At 49.3% G+C, this 17,928-nt stretch overlaps 1 protein-coding gene across 4 annotated transcripts in view; it reads right to left on the bottom strand.

Moving 5' to 3' along the window:
- The window catches only part of ITCH (itchy E3 ubiquitin protein ligase), a 1,274,207-nt gene that overhangs the window by 714,991 nt on the left and 541,288 nt on the right, over nt 1-17,928 (bottom strand). The window lies entirely within an intron of this gene.

Consider the following 17,928-nt stretch of genomic DNA (forward strand, 5'->3'; position numbering starts at 1 on the left):
CCATGAGGAATATGTTCCTCTGAATGGCCCACTTCCACATGCTTTGCGCTAGATGTGACAACTGTGGAGAGTGTGTCCCTCCCTGCTTCTGTATGTAGTACATGGCAGTCATGTTGTCCGTCCGGATCAACACGACTTTGTTGCACAAATGTACCTTGAACGCCTTCATTGCCAAGAAGATTGCCATCAGTTCTAACAGGTTGATGTGCATCTTCTTTTGCTGTGTCGTCCATAGTCCCTGTACTGTGTAATGGAGGACATGCACTCCCCAGCCCAGGAGAGATGCGTCCGTCGTCAGCACTATTTGTGGTACAGGCTCTTGGAACGGTCGTCTCCTGCAAAGGTTTTGTGGGTTCCACCAATGCAGAGAGTGGTATGCGCGACCAGTCACCAACACTAGGTCTTTTAATTGTCCTTGAGCCTGGTTCCACTGCCGTGCTAAGCACTCCTGAAGCGGACGCATGTGTAGTCTTGCGTGAGGGACTATGAAGATGCAGGAGGCCATCATGCCTATCAACTGCATAAACACCCGTGCTGGGAGCGAGTGTTGGGGTCTGAATTTCTGAATCAGTAATTGAATACTGTTGATTCTTGCTGAATTTGGCTGTGCCTTTGCTACCAGAGTGTCTATAGTCGCTCCTAGGTACTGTTGTACGTGAGCGGGTTGGAGATGAGACTTTGCGTAGTTTAATGAGAATCCGAGGCTGTGCAGGAGGTGAATAGTGCGAGACATGTGGCTGGCACATTGCTGGACTGACTTTGCTTGGATGAGCCAGTCGTCCAGATAGGGGTAGACGTGGTCATGGTTTCTCCTCAGGTGGGCAGCTACCGTCGCTAGGCACTTGGTAAACACCCTGGGGGCTGTTGTCACCCCGAAAGGTAGTACCTTGAACTGGTAGTGCTGATTTTGTATGGTAAACCTGAGATACTTCCTGTGTGCAGGATGTATTGGTATGTGGAAGTATGCGTCTTTTAGGTCTAGGGTTGCAAGGAAGTCTCCCTGAGTGAGCAATGGCAGAACCTGTTGTAAAGTGAGCATGTGAAAATGTTCTGATAAGATGTATTGATAAGATGTATTGGTTTAGGGGCCTGAGATCCAGTATTGGCCTGAGAGACCCGTCCTTTTTGGGTATTAAGAAGTACAGCAAGTATACCCCTGTACCCTGTTCCTGTATGGGGACGAGTTCTATGGCCCCTTTTTGCAGCATGCTGATAACTTCTTGCTGCAATAAGCCTATGTGCTCCGCGGACATAGGACGGTGTCTTGGGGGTATGTTGGGTGGAGTGGAAGTTAGCTCTAGACAATAGCCATACTGAATAAGTTGTCTCACCCACCTGTCTGTGGTAATGCTGTCCCAGACTGGCAGGAACTGTTGTAATCGCCCCCCGACCTGTTACATGGTCTGGGGGCAGTGACAAGGCGTCACTGTTTAGTATTGGCGGAGGATATGGTGTTGTTATTCCCTCGTCCTCTGCCTTTGCTGCATTTGCCATGGTATCCACCTCTACTGTTCTTATTATAGGTGGTCTGCGTGCTCCCTTTATTGTATGGAATCTGTTGTGATGCCTGGACTCGTGTAGCTCCTCTGTTACTGGAGCAACGAAAGGAACCTCCTCTAAACTGTTGGGAGACTGCAAGGCACCCATAGACTTGGCTGTCTCTGTGTCTCTTTTAATCTTTTCTAAGATTGTGTCCACATCAGGACCAAATAAAAAAATCAGGGTTCACAGGCTGATTCAATAATGTGGTTTGAATTTCAGGTTTGAACCCAGAGATGCGCAACGAAGCATGTTTCCTGAGCATGACGCTTGTGTTAATGGCCCTGGCTGCGGTGTCTGCTGCGTCTAGCGCACATTTAATGGATGCGTTGGATATGAGTTTCCCCTCCTGGATTAGCATTTCTGCTCCCTCCTTGTAGGCCTCAGGCAAATGTTGCAGCAGTTGCTCTAGAGTGTCATAATGCACCCTATCGTATCTGGCTAATAGGGCCTGTGTATTAGAAATTCTCCAGACATTAGCTGCTTGAGCAGCCACCCTTTTCCCAGAAGCTTCTAATACTTTAGATTCCTTATCTGGAGGAGGAGCATCACCCGTAGTTTGTGAGTTGGCGGGCTTACGAGCATTTGAGACCACCAAAGAGTCTAATGGCAGCTGTCCCTTAATATATGTAGGGTCCACAGGTGCCGGTCTGTATTTTCTTTCAATTCTGGGGTTAATAACCCTTGCTCTAGTGGTTTCTTTAAAAATGTCCCCTGCGTGTTTAAGGACACCTTTTAGCATTGGCAAAGTTTTAACAGATTTCTCTGAAGTGGAGAAAGTGTCAAACAGGAAGTCCTCTTCAACTGGCTCAGCATGCATGTCCACATCATGATTTTGTGCTGCCCTTTCAATCGAAGCGTTGAACGCAGCTGTATCTTCTGTTGGTGAAGTTTTAACAGGATAAGGAGGAGTATCAGGAATAGTCTGTGACTTCCCTTTGTCAGCAGGGTTTGTCCAGGCTAGAGTCTGGTCATCCTGATCCGAGTCCGCAGGGTAATGGTATTGTTCATCATCGTCATACCCCATATCCTCAGTAGTGGGTGTGGGTGAGTATGCAGAAGTGTCCTGGCCATGGTACCTCACAGTCTCAAAAAGGACAGGCGATGTTGAAGAATCCCTTTTCTTCTTGAGTGGAATTTTGTATGATTCCAGAGGATTTTCTGACCTGATCTTCCTTTGATAAATAGTAAGTCTACCAGATTCGGAGTCGATATGCAGCTTCGACTGGTCATCATATGAGGGTTCTTGGTACATAAAGTCCTCTTCTAGAGGATGAGTCCTTTTTCCCAATGACACCTTTTTGGGTGTTTCGACCCCAGGTTTTGGATCGAGCGCCTTAGGGTGTGCAGTCGGGGGGAGTCCGAATTTTATCGGTGGCATAGTGTCTTTAGACAGACTGACCTTCTTCGGGGCCGGCGTCAATGGAGGCCCGACCGATTTTGCCTTTTCGCCAATAAGTTTTTGTCCCTGCGTTGACTTCGGTGCTAGTGGCGTCAGAGGAGCGCTTCTCTGCCTCGACTCGACGTGGTCTTTCGAGGCGCTTTTGGATTTCGACTCGAGGCCTTTGACGAGCTGGGGCCTGTCGACTTGATGCTTCGGATCGAGAAGCTTCCGAGACTAGAGTCCTTTGTTTGTGTCGCTGTTCGTCGACGTCGACTTCGTCGGTTCGACGTGCTTGGTTTCAATGGTGGACTTTAGCGCACCTATCTTCGGTTCGACACTCTTTACTTTTGACCCCGCAGGGTCTTCGACACCTTTCTTCTTCGTCGACCACGATGGGTTTGAGCTTTTTGATCCGAAGACTGTTTTCAGCAGTTTCGGTTTCATTTTTGACTCGATGGCTTTCGGTTTCGTTTTAAGTAGTTGGACCGATGGCTCATGTGATCTATTCTTAGCCGGGCCTTGACGAGGGGCTATAGAATGTTCTTCATGATCTTGGCTAAGGCCTTCCGGCGATGCCTCGACCTGAGCCCTTGGAAGTCTTTGAGTGTCTGTTTCTGGCCCCGTACCCACTGTTGGGCCTGGTTAATCGCTTGAGTCGTCATCAGCGGCTCAGATGGGGGATACGTCGTCCCTTACCTCGACGACGTTTTCATCTTCGCCGTTCTCTTCGTCGTCTTCATAATAGTTGGAGTCATGCTCCGAACCTGGATCCGACTGCTGTTCTGGATCCTCAGTCTCGACGACCTCATCGTCCTCTTCGTCGAAGATATTCACCGGGTCGGGCGCTGGCTTCGACATAGTTTGCCTCGCTGCACGTCGGAGTCTAAGCATCTTCTTCGACCTGAATCGAGCACAAGCCAGACAGTTGTCCTCATTGTGCTCTGGTGATAAGCACTTGTTGCACACCGGGTGTACATTGATGTGCGGGTACTTAGAGTTACAAAGGGGGCATCGTTTGAACGGGCTCCGTTCCATCGACGATCGGTCTCCGGTGTCGAAAAGGCCACGCGGCTCTCTTCGACGTCCTGCTCAAGAATAACTGGAACAAGAACTCGGCACCGATCGAAACAATACCGACGACCTCGAAGGCCTTTTGGCCTTTAGAAAAGTTTCCGAACTTGAGTAAAGAAAAGTACATCCAAACCCAATGGCGGAAAAAACAATCTGAGGATGGAGAGGATGCCCATGCGCACTGTAGTCCGGGGGAGGAGCCACCTATCTCGTGATACTTCGAAGACTCTTCCAGGACAACAATGTGCAATCATTAGGACCCAACACTAGGCGGCGATCTATGCACAGATATGAATTCAGCAGCCCACATGCCTCAAACCATGCTTTTATGCACAGAACAACCCACCGAGGGATGGTTCTTTTGTGCACAGCCAGACTTTTTTTACACCCACGTAGCCAACAAAGAGCTGATCATCCACCCGGAACTGTTGTGTGCGCTTCAGATAGAAGGAGAGCGCACATTTTGGGTCCAGACGGTGGAGCCCCTCTTCCTCTTTTGAAGGATGCGGAAAAAAGGTGGGCAAAGTGATTGTCTGCCCGATGTGGAAGGGCGTGACAACATTTAGCAAGAAAGAAGGACGGGTTCGTAAAACCACCTTGTCCGGATGAACAGAAAAGAAAGGAGGTTTGGAAGAAAGAGCCTGGAGCTCACTCACGCTTCTGGCAGAGGTGATCGCTACCAGGAAAGCTGTCTTGAGAGTGAGAAGACGCAAAGGACAGGTATAAAGGGGCTTGAAGGGAGCGCACATCAGATATGTCAAGACAAGGTTTAAGTCCCATTGAGGAAATGTGTGCGTAATGCCTTTCAAGAAACAGTTAAAAACTGGGGACTTAAAATGAGAAGGCTGATCTGGAAGCCGTAGGAAGGCGGAGATGGACGAAAGATAACCTTTGATATTGCCCAGAGCAGAGCCCTGTTGGCCCAAAGAAAGAAGGAGCTGAAGGACCTCAGAAAGAGGGGCAGAGAGGGGATCCACAGCCTTTGCTGTGCACCATGCCACAAATTTGTTCCACCTGCAGGCGTATACCGTTTTAGTGGAGGGATCCCTGGCTGCCAGAATGACATCAGACTTCGGGAGGAAGATCAAAGGCTGTCAACTGTCGCCGCTCAATCTCCACGCATGGAGGTGGAGGGAGGACAGGTTCGGGTGGAGGACAGTCCCCTGCTGCTGCGACAGAAGATCCTACCTAAGAGGCAGTCGGATCGGGGGATCTTCGTGCCCAATCCAGAGCCACAAGGATGACTTGGGCCTGGTCGCGCAAATCTTCTACAGCACTCTGGCCAGAGTGGTATAGGCGGAAACTCCACTCGCGTCGAAATGCGTCGCCTAGCGTGTGCCGCCTTGGAAATTCCAACGTGCAGAACTCATGACATTGCACGTTCTCTTCGGTGGAGAACAGATCTAACCAAGGTCCCCCCACTGTTAAGAGACCTTGCCACGTCCGAGTTCAGACGCCATTCGCGATACATCAAGCACCGGCGACTGAGTTCGCCCGCCTGGCGTTCAGAGAACCTACCAGGGTTTGAACCACCAAGGTAATGCCTTGATGTTCCAGCCATGTCCAGAGGCGCAGAGCCTCCTCACATACAGTCCAGGACCCCACCCGCCCTGTTTGTAGCAATACCACATGGCGGTGGTGTTGTTTATTTAATTATTTATTTATTTCGTTTTTTCTATAGCGCGAACATGACCCTGCAAGGGGTATCAGAGCGCTTTACAGAGGTGTTTCAACATTAGAACCATTAAGAATCATAAGTTGCAGAATACAAACTCTTTACAACAGTACACTTCAGGGAAGCGTATAACAAATATATCAGAAGCGCATTAAATCACACCACCATATGTGTTACAGATAAACCCTCTCATTTGTGTGAAGTGAGATGCTGGCGTATGACTGGAATCAAACATGGAGAGAGTATATCCATAGGTACTGCTGGCAGGACTCATTGTAGAAATTATTCCATATAGAACAATTTCGCCTCTTTTTTGAATGCTGCGATGGATGGAATTCTTCTAATGCTAGGGGAGAGCGTTCCAAATTCGAGGTGCTGCCCCAGAGAACGCTCGGGCATAAGTTTTTTTCTTATAAAAAAAAGCTGGTTTCAGAAGAAGATTGTCTTTGCTCCTGTTGCCTCGATTTCCTCCTGACAGCGTGATTTTCTGTGCAAGGTAAACTGGAGTTTTATGGTGCAATGCATTGTGGGTGATGCATGCTAACTTGAAGTGAATTCTTGCCTCGAAGGGTAGCCAGTTCAGTACTTTCAGATGGGGGGAGATGTGGTCGTATTTTTTTGATCCTGATATCAGTCTTGCGGCTGCATTAAAACATGCTTTCAAAGGGGCTGTTGTGACCTTAGGAAGCCCTGCCAGAGTAATGCACCCATATTCTATCCTTGAGATGACCAGTGACTGGATTGCTGTTTTCAGATCTGTTTTATTTAGGAATGGTTTTAGTGTCCGCAGGTAGCATAGGTGGAAACGGGCGTTCTTTGCCATTGTGTTAATGTGTGGAGTCATGTTCAGATTTATGTCAAGAGTAATTCCCAAAGATTTAGTGGAGTCGACAATCTTCGGGGTGCATTTTAAAGCTGTGATAAAGTTGGACCAATCTGCTAACTTGAGTTTACTTTTCTGAGGTGTAATCAGTAAGAATTCAGTTTTTTGCGGGTTTAGCTTCAGGTGATTCAGGGTTAGCCATTGGAGGGTACTCGTAAGGGCTTGGTTCATAGTTTTTATATCTTCTGTCTATGTCACCTTGATATACAGCTGCGTGTCATCCGCATACATATGGAATGCAATGTTCGCATTTTGTAGTATAGCCGTTAGTGGTTGTACATAAAGATTGAAAATCGCCGGGGATAACGTAGAACCTTGTGGAACTCCAATTGTATTTCTGGTAGACCCTGACAGGGTTTGGTTGACAATTCGTTTTTGAGATCTATTCTCTAGGAAGGAGCTGAACCACTTACGAACTAAACAATCTAGCCCCATTCTGTTTTTCAACCTATCCAGGATCCTGGCATGGTTTACTGTATCGAACGCAGACGACAAGTCCAACAATATTAGTAGACATGTGTCATTGTATTTGCAGGATTGCAGTTTCTGTACTATGGTTCGGTCTGAACCCTGATTGGTAATCATTTAGTAGATTGAAATCCAAGATGTGAAGACTCAGTTGTTGCTGGACACATTTTTCCAGAATTTTAGCAAGCATGGGGATGTTAGTAACAGGTCTGAAGTTTTTTTGATCAGAAGGGGTTTCAGTTTGTTTCTTTAGAAGAGGAATGACTTGCCCAGTTTTTAGGCAGTCTGGGATTTGTCCTTGTGATAACTAGGCATTTATGATCTTAGTCCACGATGTGATTAACAGGTGGTTTAGTGAAGACCAGCACTTTGCTGGAAGGGGGTCGTTATAATGGTTGTTAGGTTTAGTAGATGACATGATCTTTGATATGTCTAGTTCGCTTATTGGCTTAAATCCTGACCATCGTGCGTTGTTTTTTGGATTGTCACCTTCTTGTTGGAATTGTGGTTCATCTGAGGAACCCTTCTCCCTTTCCAAGTCTTCATCTGATTTTTTAAGTTCCCTTTCTAGTGTGTTAGCTTTGTCGGTAAAGAAGACTGAGAAATCCTCGCTATTTAAGCTTGTTTTTGCGATGATCGGTGCTGATTTGGCAGATTTATTCAACTGTTCTTTAAGTATATCAAATAGTTTCCTTGGCCTGTTTTTTGCATTGTCCAGTTCTTTCCTAAAAAAGTCTTTTTTTGATTTCAAGATGCTTTTTTTATAGGCTTTCCTGGATTGTCTCAGTTGGCCTAAGTGTGATGCGGTAGGGTATTGACGCCATTTACGCTCAGAGAGTCTGAGAGAACGTCTTTCCTCGTTTAGGGAACTATTGACCCATGGATTTTTGTCTTTGTCAGAGATCCTTTTAAGTTTTAGAAGGGCGACCTCCTCGATGATGCTTGCTATTGATTTATTATAGTGCAAAGTGAGGTCATTGACGTCCATCATGTTCTTGGGTGGCTGCAACTCATTTTCACAGCGAGCTGCCATGTTTTCCATATTGATTCCTCTAGTGTCCCTGGTCCATTTTTTTGGCTTAACAGCTTGTGAGGTTGGTTTAGTTTTTCTCAGAGGAATTTCGAATGTAATTATGTGGTGGTCAGACAAATCGCATGGTGTGATTATAATGTTCGCGATTGCTTTTTCTTTGGCTATGACCCAGTCTAAGGTAGAACCTTTGGAGTGGGTGGGGGAGATGACATCCCTGTACTAAAGATTGTTCTTCCAGGAAGGTTTTAAAAAGTTTGATTTGATTGTCAGCCTGATCCTCCCAGTAAATATTGAAATCACCTAGAAAATTTCATTAGATAGGGGACTAGAGTTGACGGTAAAGATTTCCATCAGTTGGTCTAGGAACTTGGTCTTTGTGCCAGGCGGGTGGTAGAATGCATGGAGTTTACAGTTTTGGTTGTCCGCTGATCTTAAAAGACATGCCTAGATATTCGCAAGATTCTAAGGGGTCCGAGTGAGTTTTGGTAATGGTAACGTCTGACCTATGAATGCACGCGATGCCTCCCCCCAATCTGACTTGTCTGTCCAGTCTCATGATCTGGTAGTTTGGGGGAACTAACATGTCCAAACATAACATAAACTAACATGTCACTACACATCCCCGGACAGAGGGAAGGAATGCCTTCAGTGCAAGTCGGATCGCTCGAAGCTCCAAAAGGTTGATATGGAGCCGGGACTCCTACAGAGACCAGAGTCCTCTGATCCCCGCCTCTCCCAAGTGGCATCCCCATCCCAGCAGGGACGCATCCCTCACCACTGTGTACTCCGGTTGGGGAAGGGAGAATGATCTGCCATTGACCCAATAGCGATTCGTGAGCCACCACTGCAATGGTCGTGCAGTGCCCTCCAAGATCTGGACATGATCGAACAGGTTGCCCTGATGCTGCGCCCACTTTAACTTCAGGTCCCACTGCAGAGCCCGCATATGCCATATGGCATGTAGCACTAGCAGGATGCAGAAGACTGTCAGGCCCAGGAGCCGGAGGGTCATCCTGACAAACCCAGGATAGAGGCTGAAAGATCGGAATCATAGCTTGAATATCCCATACTCGCTGCTTGGGAGGATAAACCCGAACCCGCGTCGAATCCAGAACCGCTCCGATGAAGGGGAGCTTCTGAGAGGGACTCAGGTGCGACTTTGGCACATTGATGGAGAACCCCAGCAAATGCAGGAGGTTGGCCGTAGTCTGAAGGTGGGAGACGACTGGCTGGAGCGAGCCCGCCTTCAACACCAGTCGTCGAGATAGGGGAAGACTTGCATCCCTGACCTGCGCAGATGAGCTGCGACCACCGCCATCACTTTCGTTAACACCCGAGGAGGGCTGGTAAGGCCGAAGGGGAGCACGACAAACTGAAAATGCTCCTGGCCTACTGTGAACCGCAGGTAACGCCGGTGGGCCGGCAGGACGGGGATGTGAAAATATGCGTCCTGCAAGTCCAACGCTACCATCCAGTCGCCAGGGTCGAGGGCAGCCAAGACCTGAGCCAGAGTCAGCATTTTGAACTTCTCCTTCCGGAGGAAGCAATTGACGTTCCTGAGGTCCAAGATGGGGTGTAGTTTGGGGGAACTAACATGTCCAAACATAACATAAACTAACATTTCACTACACATCCCCGGACAGAGGGAAGGAATGCCTTTAGTGCAAGTCGGATCGCCCGAAGCTCCAAAAGGTTGATATGGAGCCGGGACTCCTACGGAGACCAGAGTCCTCTGATCTCCGCCTCTCCCAAGTGGCCTCCCCATCCCAGCAGGGACGCATCCCTCACCACTGTGTACTCCAATTGGGGAAGGGAGAATGATCTGCCATTGACCCAATCGCGATTCGTGAGCCACCACTGCAATTGTCGTGCAGTGCCCTCCAAGATCTGGACATGATCGGCAGGTTGCCCTGATGCTGCGCCCACTTTAACTTCAGGTCCCACTGCAGAGCCCGCATATGCCATCTGGCATGTAGCACTAGCAGGATGCAGGAGACCGTGAGGCCCAGGAGCCGGAGGGTCATCCTGACTGAAACCCAGTATAGAGGCTGAAAGATCGGAATCATAGCTTGAATATCCCGTACTCGCTGCTTGGGAGGATAAACCCGAACCCGCGTCGAATCCAGAACCGCTCCGATGAAGGGGAGCTTCTGAGAGGGACTCAGGTGCGACTTTGGCACACTGATGGAGAACCCCAGCAAATGCAGGAGGTTGGCTGTAGTCTGAAGGTGGGAGACGACTGCCTGGAGAGAGCCCGCCTTCAACAACCAGTCGTCGAGGTAGGAGAAGACTGACATTCCTGACCTGTGCAGATGAGCTGCGACCACCACCATCACTTTCGTGAACACCCGAGGGGCGCTGGTAATGCCGAAGGGGAGCACGGCAAACTGAAAATGCTCCTGGCCTACCGTGAACCGCATGTAACGCCGGTGGGCCGGCAGGACAGGGATGTGAAAATATGCGTCCTGCAAGTCCAACGCTACCATCCAGTCTCCAGGGTCGAAGGCAGCCAACACCTGAGCCAGAATCAGCATTTTGAACTTCTCCTTCCGGAGGAAGCAATTGACGTTCCTGAGGCCCAAGATGGGGCGTAAGTCCCCTTTTTTCTTCTCGGGGACCAGAAAGTAGTGGGAATAACAACCACGTCCTACTTCTGGCCCAGGAACGGACTCTATGACCCCCCTTAGCCTAGAGGGCCATGACTTCCTGTTGGAGAAGCACAAAGTGGTCCCCCGACACGAGGTGGAATTGAGGTGGCATGGCTGGGGGGGGTAGACTCAAAGGGGAGGGAGTAACCCCTCCGAACAATTTGCTGCACCCACCTGTCGGAAGTGACAGAAAGCCTGTGGGGGAGGTGATGTCGAATCCTGCCGTCCACTGGCATGGGGTGCACCCCAAAGCTCGGACTAGGAAAGATTTGAGGTGGATACTGCGGGAGCGGAGGTGGACTGAGCGGCATGCTGGCCCCCTGTGCCGCCACGGCGGCCTCCACGCCCACGGCGAGTTTTGTTCTGCCAGGCTTCGGACTTAACGAGCGGGCAGGGGCGCCCCTTCCGTGAACACGAAAGTGAGCGAAAGGTAGAGGTGGCCGGGCGTGTGGTGGATAGACCAAAGGATTTGGGCTGTAGCCCGAGAATCCTTAAAATGCTCCAGCGCACTGTCTGCCTTATCCCCAAACAGGCGAGTGCCATTAAAAGGCATGTCCATCAGGGAACTCTGGACATCCCAGGAAATCCCAGTGGACCGCAGCCAGGCATGGCGGTGCAGGGCCACTGTTTTGGAGATTGCTCTCCCTAAAGAGTCTGCGGTGTACAGCCCACACCGAATGGCGAACTTTGCAGCATCCTTTCCCTCCGCAACAGCCTGGGAGAGTACAGACCGAACCTCTTCCGGGCACTGGGGCAATGTCTGCGCCACTGTGTCCGACACAGCTTGAGAGTAGCGGCCCAACAGGCATGCGGTATTGACTGACCGCAGCCCCAAGCTGGCAAATAACCTCTTACCAAACTGCTGAAGCTTTTTTGATTCCTTATCCGGCGGGCTGTATGGAACACACTTTGGGAAGTGGAAGCCTGGATGACCAAGCACTCCGGAGTCGGGTGATTGATCAGAAAGGCCGGGTCACCCGGTGCTGGGCGATGACGCCTTGCCACATTCTTATCCACAGGAACCCCTGTGACTGGCCTAGACCAGAAGCCCATCAGAACATCCGTCAAGGCCTCATTAAACGGGAGCAGAGGTTCCATAGAACTTGCCGCCGGCTGAAACCCCTCAGTAAGGAGGTTGGTCTTGTGGGTGACAGTAGGCAGATCAAGGTCAAGGGCCTCAGCTGCTCTACAGAGCACCATGGTATACATGGCGCCCTCCTCCATGATTGCAGGAGGAGACATAAATCCTGGCTCGGAGGGAGGAGAGGTCAAGGCAGTCTGCGTCCTCCGAGTCCTCCACCCACTCAATTTCAGACTCACACTGCCATGCAAGAGGGTCTTCTGACCCCTCCCAGTCAACCCCCTCCTGCCCGGCCTGTGGTACAGGCGGCAGCGGCGGGGTGGTACAGCGGAAAACAAGTGCTCCAACGGCGGCCCGGAAACTCGGGCAAGGGCGGAGGTGGGACGAACTGAACCCATGGCGGCGCTAAGAACGGAGCCGCAGGGGGTGCAGGAACTGCCAGAGGAGGATTCTGAGGCGCCGGGCCAAGCCGCCGGCGGTGGACCTTGCGGCACCAGGGCCAGAGCCGACGGCGGAGCCGATGGCTAGCACGGGCCCTCAAATGGGACCGCGGAGCCCGAAGGCTCGCCGACGGGAGCCCTAGGCCTGAAAAGGCGGTCCATGGCAGCAAGAAACTCATGCACCAGGGCTGGAGTCGACGACGAACCCGGATAAGGTGGGTAGGCCGCGGGACTCCCAGGCTCCAACGGAGCCGCGGGGGATGAACCCCTGGCCCCCGCGCCCGGACAACGACGGGGGGACGTCGGAGTGCAATCACGCTTCTTCGACTTTTTTTATGACATCTCTTACCCGATTCCGAGGGTGAAGACTTCTACTCCGAGGAGCGATGGTGATGGCTCCGCGGTCAGTCCCTCGAGCGAACCCTGGACCTCGAACAGCGCGGAGACGACTGCCTGGCTTCCAGCAGCTTTCTGAGCCATGGCCAGACAGTCGGAACATGACCAGGAGTCATAGTCGCACTCCTAACAGTAGACACAGACGCCATGGGGGTCGGCCACCGACATCGTACCGCGACAGGTCCTGCAGGATTTAAATCCAGGCATCCTGACGTGGCACCAGGAGTCAAGGACTCAAAGAAATAGAGGGGAAAAAGTCTCAAAAAAGTTAGTCAAAAAGTGACTAGGGTACGTGCTCTAACCGGATATGCGCTTGCTGGGGCGGAAAAAGAAAGAACTGACGTCAGCGCGCATGGGTGGCGCCTAAGTAGTCTCCATGACATCATCTTGGCGCTTACGACGCCAGTGGAGCCTTCCGACGTGCAAGGGTACTGCTGACGAAAAACTTTCCAGATCCAGTCTGACGCCTGGGTATATTCTAAGGTAAGGAATCTATCACTAACTAGTCCTTTCAAATAGGCAGGCTGCCAGTGTGTGAGTGTAATGGTACAGGACCTCTAAGGGTAGCACAATAAGTGCTGCAGCCCTTAGAAGCCTTCTATGGTCACAGGGCCCTGGGTACCTGTGGGACCATTTACCAGGGGCTGACCTGTGGCCAGAGATGCCAATTGGGTTAGTTTTGGGGAGGAAAACAGACCCTGGGAACCTGATTAGCAGGGACCCAGGGGCACATCAAGTCAAATTGCATCAGTAGCTAAAAGTGTGTGGGGGGGATGTTACTGCAACAGAAGCCCACTTTCCTACAGATGAGCTTTGGAAGGTAGGATGCACTAAAAGGGTTCTAGTGTGGAGACTGGGAGACCATGGAATAGGGTGTTTCTACCAGTGGATAGATATCACAAGATAGAGTATCCATCAGAAAGAGCATTAGCAAATAAAATTAACAGATTTTTCTGCTGGATACGTTTAAGAATCGTCACCACTTGAATCGAGACCAAAGGAGTATCTTCCCAAAGTTGGTGGGTCCGAGGAGTGGACTTCACATCATGAAGTCCTGCAGGGTATACCAGGCAAAATGACACTCCCTGCAGACTTGAGTCTTGATAAAGTAATACCTGGTGATGGTAGGGATGGGCACCAAAACAGCAGCTTGGCAGATGTCCAACACCAGAACCAAGACCACCACAGAGCCACGGTTGTGGGACGGCCTTCGCCCTGTTGGAATAAGCCTAAAGGCCCTCAGGAGGCTCTTTTTGGCCAAAGCTCAACTAAATAAAAGAATATTCCACCTTGTTGAACAAGTTACTTACCTTCGTTAACACTCTTCCTGGTGGATACTCCATCTATCTGCTGATTCCTCACCTTGTGAACGCCCCCAGGTGCCAGACTGGATCTGTATAATTATTTCTAGCAATTTCCTTGCAAGCATTAGGTGACGTCATATAGCTCTGTGTCAACTCCATCCCAGCCCTGGAAGTGACGCTAGAGCCCCATAAATCGATGCCCCATATAATCGGTACCCCTGGGTGCTGACATCAGTTTCTTTCTGAACTCTGTTCATGCCTTTGCCAGTCATTGGTTGATCAAGTTTGACAGTGTGCAGACCTCTAAATTGAAACCTTTTTAAAATGTAGAAAAGAGTCCATTCGACAGGAGTAGGAGGTGGGAGGATCAGTGATAAATCTGCAGAAAAAAATTGCAGACGGTAAGTAACTTGTTCTACTGATGGATACCTCTAACCACAAATTCCTTACCTTGTGAATGGATACCAGGACATTACCTCCCAAGGTGGAAAGTCTGTGGAGTGGCTTAGACCAAAAAGTCCGGCTGGACTGATTAAGCAAAATGTCCCTGAAGATTGGCCTGGCTCTCATGGCAGTAGTACTTTGTGAACCGATGAAATGAGCCCCATGTTGTAGCCGGAAAGACCTCCAAGGCTGGCACTCTATGTGCCAATGCAGTGGTAACAGCCTTAGCCCTGATGGGATGAGCACTAAACCCCTCTGGTGGCTGCGTCTTGGCCAATGCATAGCACATTTTGTTCCAGTTTTATTTATTTATTTATAAAGCTTTATATAGCGCGAACAAAATCCTGAAAGATATCGGAGCGCTTTACAAAAGATGGAAGGAAGGTAATAAGTGCAATACTGACATCAACAAAAGTAGTAACAAACATGAATAATTACCGTACAAAGAGGTCAAAGGAGAATAATACAACAGCTAATATATAGCGGGCTAAGAAGGTGGAAAACTAAGGTACAGAAGAGTGGCATCAAATGAAGGTCTAACGGTTGTAGGATCAGAAACATTTTGAGCAGATAATCATAACCTATTTAAGGTAAGAACTTGTTCATTAGGAATCTTTTAGCTTCCAGCTTGAAAGCATCCGTGGAGGAGAGTCTGCATACTTCTGGTGGAAGAGAGTTCCAGATCTTCGGGGAAGCGCCGGAGAAGGCTCATTGGCAGGTTCTCTTTTTTCTATAGATTTGTGGTTTCAAGAGGAAAGAGTTTGCACTTCTTGAGGGTCTACCACCCCAGGATAGTTCAAGTTTTTGCGCTAGGTAACTGGGGCATTTGAAATGGAAGGCTTTGTGTGCCAAACAAGCCATCTTTAGCCGAATTCGAGCTTCGTAAGGCCACCATTTAAGGGATTTTAGGACTAGGGATATGTGCGCGTTTCTTCTGGTACCTGTAACCAGTCTAGCCACAGAGTTCGTAGATGCCCTTAGTGGAGCCAAGGTATATTTGGGGAGGCCACAGAGCGTAGCACTGTCATAATCAAGTCTTGGTAACACAAGAGCTTGGACCACCTGCTTGAAATCAGATTGTGGAAGGAATGGTTTGAAATGTTTTTTTCTGCACTGCCTCATTGCTCCTGCAAACCACACAAAGAGCTGATCATCAACCTGATGGTCCTTGGAGCAACTTAAGTAAATACTCAGCTCTTCTGCGATCTAAAAGATGGAGTCTCTCTTCCTCTTTTGAGGGATAAGATGGAGCAAAGAATATCAGAAGGGCGATGGATTGTCTGACAAAGAAACGTGTCACAACCTTGGGCAGAAATGCTGTTCTAGTCCGTAGCATCCAGTTTGTCAAGAAATAAGGTGGTATATGGCTGCTGGACACACAGTCCTTGTAACTCAGTCATGCAAAGAGTTGATGTTATCACTATGATACATACTGTTTTCAGATTTAGATGACATACAGGATAGCTTTCAACTGCCTCAAATGGGATGAAAATAAAGTACATAAGAACCAAACTAAGGTCCATCTAATGCATCACAGTAGGTTTGGGTGGAAACATTTGGAGTAAACCTTTCTGAAAACTTACCATAGCAGGCGATTTAAACTATGATGTTTGATCTGGTGAATGTAAAAAGGCTGACTAGGAAGATAAATAACTTTTAATCAAGGCTACAGCGTGACCTTGCTGGGCCAGAGATCGCACCAACAACAGCAACACATCTGTCAATTTGGCTTCTAGTGGTTCTATCCACCAAGAGTTGCACAAAGCCACAAACATCTCCCAACTTCCAGCATAAAACTTTTTTGTGATCGACATGTGGACATCAAGATGGCATCCAAAACCTTGGGAAGGAGGTTGAAAGTATTAAGCTGTCACCGCTCAATTTCTACACATGGAGATATAGGTTGTGCTGGTCTGTGTTTAGGATTGTGCCCTGCTGCTGCAACAAAAGATCCTCCTAAAGCAGCAGCCTGATTGGGGTACAGATGCTCATGGACAGATGTTCCAAGTACCACACACTCTTGTACCGATCTTGAGCCACAAAGATGACTTGGGCCCACGCACTTCTGATCTTCTTCAGAACTTTGAAAAGGACAGGAAGAGGCAGAAAGGCATATAGGCGTCCCAAGCTCCACTCCAGACAAAAAGCGTCTCAAAGGGAGAGTAGTACTGGGAACTCCAGAGCTCAAAATCTTGGATGCTGTACTTTCTTTGCAGTGCATAAAAGATCAAGCCAGGGTTCTCCCCACTAGCAGAAGACACCCAGCATCATCTCCAAGTGTAATAGCAATTTGTGACCTGCTAGGCAACACCAGCTGAGTTTGTCCGCCCTTGTATTAAAAAATCCTGCCAGGTGGCTGGGAACCAGGGAGATGTCCACTCTGTCCAGAGGCATAGAGCCTCCTGGCACATGGCCCAATACCCCACTTCGGCCTGTTTGTTGCAATACCACATGGCAGAAATGTTGTTTGTGAGAACCTGAACCATGCCATGCTAATCGCCTGCAACTCCAACAGACTGATGTGGAGGCGTGTCTCTGCCAGAGAGGAGGGTCCTCTAATGTCCACCTCTCCAAGATGGCCTCCCCAACCCAGCAACAATTCATTTGTCAGAGCCGTCAACTCTGGGTGTGGAAGGGAGAGGGGTCGAAGTCATGGCGAATTCATTTGAGAAACTTAAAGGCCAGCAGTTTCCTTTTATAGAACCAGCGGCATCCGTGACACTTTGACATACGGGGAACAGGCGCATATCTTGATGAGTGTGAAATTGGGTTCAGCGTCAGCCCCAGAATCAGTGCAGATTCCACAACTAAGTCAAGAGGCACAGACTGCATCGAGGATGCATCCAGCGATGGTAATCAGACTGGAGGCCTTCTCAGATCCTTGCAGTACTTCAGGACCTTGCTAGGTTTTGACTACGTACAGTCAACGCCGTATCATCTTCCTGCTTCAACATTCTTCGCATGCTCAGAAAAACATTTCGCTGGATCCCCTCCGAAACAAGGAAAACAGTCACCCACGCTCTAGTCACTAGCCGACTGGACTACGGAAACACCCTCTACGCAGGTACCACCGCTAAACTCCAGAAGAAACTACAACGAATCCAAAACGCCTCAGCCAGGCTCATATTAGACATCCCAGGCAACGAACACATCTCTGGTCACCTTAAAGACCTCCACTGGCTACCCGTCAATAAGAGGATCACTTTCCGACTGCTAACCCACGCACACAAATCACTCTACGACATCGGACCAGATTGCCTCAACTCTCGACTGTCCTTCTACACCCCCTCCCGCCAACTTCGCTCTTCCAGCCAAGCCTTCGCCACTGTACCTCGCATCAACAAGACCACCATGGGAGGCAGATCCTTTTCATACCTGGCTGCCAAAACATGGAACTCACTCCCCGCTTACCTTCGCCTCACCCAGAATCCCCTAGCGTTCAGAAAGCAGCTTAAAACGTGGATATTTGACAAATAATCCTCCTCCCCTTCCTAAGCGCCTTGAAACCCTCTGGGTATGTAGTGCGCTATACAAATTTTATGACTTGACTTGACTTGACTAG

Source organism: Lissotriton vulgaris, chromosome 7 (genome assembly GCF_964263255.1).
Source record: "Lissotriton vulgaris chromosome 7, aLisVul1.2, whole genome shotgun sequence".
NCBI lineage: Eukaryota > Metazoa > Chordata > Amphibia > Caudata > Salamandridae > Lissotriton > Lissotriton vulgaris.